This window comes from Ursus maritimus, unplaced genomic scaffold, assembly GCF_017311325.1.
Source record: "Ursus maritimus isolate PB19 unplaced genomic scaffold, ASM1731132v1 scaffold_3, whole genome shotgun sequence".
NCBI lineage: Eukaryota > Metazoa > Chordata > Mammalia > Carnivora > Ursidae > Ursus > Ursus maritimus.
In genome coordinates this window covers 22,459,581-22,465,688 of record NW_024425563.1, presented here as the reverse complement: position 1 = coordinate 22,465,688, position 6,108 = coordinate 22,459,581, and positions in this window count along the sequence as shown.

Sequence of the window (6,108 nt, the reverse complement as noted above, 5' to 3'; positions counted from 1 at the left end):
CATGGAGTGATATAATATCAAATGAATGTAGACTGTGATAAATTAAAGGCACATATTTGTAAAATCTAGAGCAACCATTAAAAAAATAAGCAAAGAGGTCAAACTAATAAGTGCACAGTGGAGATAAAGGGGAATCGTGAAAGAGAAATAAATCCTCAATCCAAAAGAAGATGGGCAAATACAAAAATGGAGGAAAAACAGATGGAATAGTATAAATTTAAAACCAACCATAGTGATAATCACATTAAATGGAAATGGTCTAAACACCCCAATTAAAAGGCAGAGATTATCAGACTAGAACAAAAAGCAAATTTCAAGTATTTGTTGTCTATAAGAAATACACTTCAAATATAAAGAGACAGATTGAAAGTAAAAGAATAAAAAATTATATACCACTTAAACATTAACATGTCACCTTCGGTTCAAGAAATGTAAATGTGTGTGAAAACGAAGGTTTGTGTGTATATTTGTATGTACTTATTTTGCAAGAAGAACTATCAGAAGGAGGAATAAAAACTAATAAAATGATTATCCATGGGTGAAGGTGAGAGGAAGGCACTAGGCTGAAAAAGACATCTCTGAATATATATATATATTTTAATATTTTTAGCTTTGCAATCATGTAAATGTTTTGTGTATTCAAAAATAAAACCAAATAAAATCCTGTTATTTTCCACAGCAGTACACAATACTCACATGGCCAGTACCCAGTTTTGAACACAGCAGGATTGAGTGAGCCTAAATGTATACCAAGTTGGTGTCACAACAAAGAGAAAAAAATTATTTCAAGTCACCTTAGATCATAGTATTTTGACTATACATCCTCAGAGGAATATTTTTTTTAAAGACATATAAAGCTGCAAAGAAATCTTAACCTCTATTCGATAGTCTTACTATAAACAGTAATATTGGTATTACCACTTTGAAACTCTTTTACATAAATTATATGGTAAAGCAAATAGGTAATTGTTTTAATGTTGTTAGGAACTAATTTTTTCAGTGTAAGAGAAAAGTGATACAAGTATAAAGATGGTAAGGTTAAGTAAACAATTGTAAGGTTAAATCTGAAGAAAAAAGTATCAGTATAAACCCTTTCTGTTCTTTTATTTTTTATTTTTTTAAAGGTTTTATTTACTCATTTATTTTTTTAGAGAGAGAGAGAGAAAGCGTGTGAGTGGGGGGGGGGGGGGACAAAAGGAGAGGGAGAGGAAGAATCTTAAGCAGGCTCCATGCCCAAAGTGGAGCCTGACTCGGGGCTCAATCTCATGACCCTGACATTATGACCTGAGCCGAAATAACAAGTCGGATGCTTAACTGACCGAGCCACCCAGGTGCCCAGCCCTTTCTGTTCTTTTAAAAAATACTTATTTCATAGCATTATCCACTGAAGATGACGACCCAGTAGCAATGATCACTCCTAGTATCTAGACTGTGGTCCCTAAATACCTTTCCCTCCTAATCAGAACCTGAGATTTTCATAGGAATGGCTGATGGTTAGTATGTGGCAGGAATGAGCCTGAGAAATTTTATTTGGCCCTGGGATATCTTCTTACTATAGAAAGCAAGCACGACTCACAAGCCATAATGAATATGTAAACAAAACAAACGCTTAACTACACACTTAAAAATGGTTAAGGTAACAAATTTTATATTATATGCAGGCTATTGGTTGAATTGCATCCCCTTGAAATTCATATGTTGAAGTCCTAACTCCCAGTACCTCGGTATCTCAGAACGTGACTGTATTTGGAGATAAGGTCTTTTAAGAGGTAATTAAGAGGGGCGCCTGGGTGGCTCAGCCATTAAGCGTCTGCCTTCAGCTCAGGTTGTGATCCCAGGGTCCTGGGATTGAGCCCCGCATCAGGCTCCCCACTCCACGGGGAGCCTGCTTCTCCCTCTCCCTCTGCCTGCTGCTCCCCCTACTTGTGCTCGCTCTCTCTCCATCAAATAAATAAAATCTTAAAAAAAAAAAGAGGTAATTAAGTTCAATAGGCTGTTAGGATGGCCCTAATATGACCAGTGTCCTTAGAAGAAGGGGAAATTTGGACAGAGAGAGAGAGAGAGAGACAACAGACAGCTGCAGGCATAGAGAGATGACCATATGAAAGCACATCGAGAAGGTGGCCTTCAGTGAGCCAAGGAAAGACGCATCAGAAGAAACCAAACCTGCTGACATCTTGAGCTCACACTTCTAGTCTACAGAACTCAGAAAATAAAGTTCTATTGGGTAAGCTACCCAGCCTGTGGTATTTTGTTATGGCAGTGTCAGCAAACCAATAGAGTGTATTTGACCACAGTAAACCTAAGTTGACTCTCAAGAAAAGAGAAAGCCCCAAACAAGGAAACAAAACTATGTGTTGGCCACCTGAGTGTCTGTGGGCTGCTGTGGAAAGTCACAGAAAGTGCTTTGTGAGTCATGTTGCTTGGTGCCACCATATTTGAGTGGGGCCTCATTTCAGTTGGGCTCTTGACACTAGTGGTCCGCCCTCTTGTCTACCCTTGCGTGGTGCTTTCTCCCGAAGCACGCCTGTTCTACACCTTTGCCATTGTTCCAGAGCTATTGACTGCTGGGTCCCCTTTTCAGCAGATGACTTAGTCCCCTGCCTCACAGAGGAAACAGGACAAATCAGCTTGAATCCTCTCTCCCTCATGAATCCCCTACTAACACTCACATCTATATCCTCACCCATCCTTCCTTCTTCCCTTCTGGCTTCTCTTAAATGTGAAGGTGCCCCACCTCCTTTCAGCCTCATCCCACTCTTGTGCTTTCTCTCCTCCTTAGGATCCTTGCTCCATCAATTCCTCCCTCTTCCTGTAGTTTCAACCTTTCTCTTTCTACTGGCTCCTCTCCAGAAGCCTAAACATATGTTCAATCCTCCCTCATTCTACCTTGACTTTAGCTCTCTCTAGCTACCACAACCTCTCCATTACTCCTTTTTATCCATCATTCTTAAAGGAATAGTCTACTCTAGTTCTCTCTCCTCTCCCATTTCCCCTTTATTCTACTACCCATTGAATTCTGGTTTCTTTCTTTCTTTCTTTCTTTCTTCCTTCCTTCCTTCCTTCCTTCCTTCCTTCCTTCCTTCCTTCCTTCTTTATTTTAAGTAATCTCTACACCCAACATGGGGCTTGAACTTACAACCCTGAGATCAAGAGTCACACACTCTATAGACTGAGCCAGCCAGGCGCCCCATGAATTCTGGCTTCTGTTTGCACCATTCCAGTAACTGTTCTGGCAAAGGTCTTTCATGACCTTGTGTTGGTGAGCTCTCCCCTCCTCCGCTGTTGGATGTGTGTTACAACTGGCCTCCCGGTCTCACCATGTCATAATTGAAACACATCAATTTTTTTTCTCAAATGAACTTCTCTTCCTGTCTTTATTTTTGTTAAGGGAGTTGCTGTCACCAGCTCCATACTTCAGCCTCATCTTTGGGCTTTGGAGTGGTTTTTGTTCAGTAATTTTAAGGGATTGTTTTTACCAGGTAATACATCCAAATGGTTCAAAATTCAAAAGGTTCACTGATGAACATTGAATAGGCTCTCCCACTTCTGAACACCAATCATCCACTTCCGCTTTCCACAGGCCAGTAATGCCAAAGTTTTGTGTGTATTGCTTTAAGGATATAGACCTATATTTTGCATAGGTCAGAAGTATCTTTATTTACATTTTTTTCCCTTTTGAAAGTACAAATGATGAGGGAACGGGTAGGGAGGTGGGCGAAATGGGTGAACGGGGTCAAGAGGTACAAACCTCCAGTTATAAAACAAATAAGTCACGGGGATGCAATTTACAGCACGGGAACTATAGTCGATCACATTGTAAAGCATGTTTGAAAGTTGCTAAGAAAGTAAATCTTAAAAGTTCTCATCACAAGAAAAAAATTGTTTTTAGCTTTTGTATGGTAGCAGATAGTAACTAGACTTATTGTGGTGACCACTTCACAATGTATATAAATATCAAATCATTATGCTGTATACCTAAAACTAATATAATGACATAGGTCAGTTATACCCCAACAGCAACAACAACAACAACAACCCAGGCAAAATTCAAAAAAAATACAAATAGCCTACCATATACACAGTTCTACTTGCATTTTTCATGTATTTATTTTGGACATCATTTCATCAAATGCTTTTTCATTCTTTGTTATAGCTGTACAGAGTTTAGCAATATTTCAAATTCCTCTCTTTCCTCGTCTCAAACATCCAATCAACTGCCAAGTTATATTAATAGTGTATTATTTTTCCTACAGTCTCACCATTGCTGGTGCCAATTTGTTTAGACTTTCACCTTTCTGCCTGGATTAACACAATAGCCTCTAACTGTTCACCCTGACCTTAGCCCTTCCTTTTTAGTTCAGGCTATTGTGTTCCATTAATCTTTTTAAGTACCGCTCTGATTACGTCACTTCTCAGTTTAACAGTCACCGCTATTTTCTTGTTGCCGGAAGAGTCTCACTATGTGGTCCCTCCTTTTCTCTTACTCTGGCCTCCTCCTTCAGGCTCTGGATACTTCAGTCATACCCGAGAGTCCGATGATTCTAGAGCAATCCTTTTGTGTTCTCACGGGAGCATTTTTGAAAATGTTAACTTTACCTTGAGTTATATATGACCTTGCCACCAAGTCCAACTCCTTCTTCCCCAAGGTCCAGCTCAGGTACTAACTTTCCTATGAAGTCGTCCTGACCCTCACTATTAGCCAGGGCCAGAAGTGGGATGAGCCCAGAAAGGTGCGTAAGGTGCAAAATTTAAGGAGGCACGCCCTCTCAGGGTTGTGGAAGTGCCAAGCCTGCACTCACATAACCCTGAGAGTCAGGGGCTCCTTGCTTCCCTCATTCTGGTCCAGCCCTGCCTTTAGCAGCTCTGGGCCTCCTCTAAGTCCCCAAAGAGTTTGCTTTGTACATCTCTAGTGCATTTTCTCTTCTTACGTGTATCGTAGTTATCGATAACAGAATTTCTCTTCTCCCCACAGCTCTAAGCAACTTGAGTACAGAACCAGGCCTGTTCCATAGTGGATCCGGGGTGTCTTGCCCAGAGTCTCAGACACACAGATACATATTCGCTACAACTCTTTAGGTTGGAAGTGTCTACCCATCAGAAACTTCTACTCAAAGTCCTCTAAGCAAAAAAGGCAATTTATCAGGAGAATATTCAGGAACTGAGAAAACCCATCAGCAGGGATCCTGTGAATACCAGGCAGAGAACTAGGGACTGGAGTACTGTGGGGACCCTCGGAAATACTCTCTCATGTCTGCTTCTCTCACTGCTGATGGACTGTCTCTGTTCCCCAGTTCATTTGGTAAGAAATGGCTTCTGCTTACAGCTCCCAAAGTTAAAAAAGGGTAGAGTGAGAGAGAGATCTCAATTCCAATTTCAGAATCTCCAGGAAAGGATCGGATTAGCTAACTTGAATCAGGTACCTATTTCCAGACTAATCATACGTGGCCAGAAGGTATGAGAGGGATAATGGAGCCTTGGGGACCTCAGTGGTGTTCATGGATCTTTTCTCTAATGCCACCATTAATGTGACTCAGCTCTAGCATGATTTCAGTCTGTCTTAGCCAAACATGCTAAATTCCCAGGACAGAGAATATACTTGGCATAGCTTGGGTCAAGTGCATGCCTGAGTCGGTCAGCAATGGGGGGATGAGGGTTTTAAAGTATAGGAGTGGGGCGCCTGGGTGGCACAGCGGTTAAGCATCTGCCTTCGGCTCAGGGCGTGATCCCGGCGTTGTGGGATCGAGCCCCACATCAGGCTCCTCCGCTATGAGCCTGCTTCTTCCTCTCCCACTCCCCGGGCTTGTGTTCCCTCTCTCGCTGGCTGTCTCTGTCTCTGTCAAATAAATAAATAAAATCTTAAAAAAAAAAAATAAAGTATAGGAGTGACTTCTGGGGGCCATTTCTGTGAATGGGGGCAGTTTCCAGAGAAGGGGAATCTCTTGAGTTAGCAAGTCACACCCAAAGGTGACTGTTAGAAGGTATTTGTTGAATAAATAAATGAGTGAATGATATTAAAAAAGAGCAACTGTCTAAAGCTATGAGGTAAGTATTAGGGAGTTATTGGACAACTCACTTCTCCAGCACCCTCAAGATCTAATCAGCCTC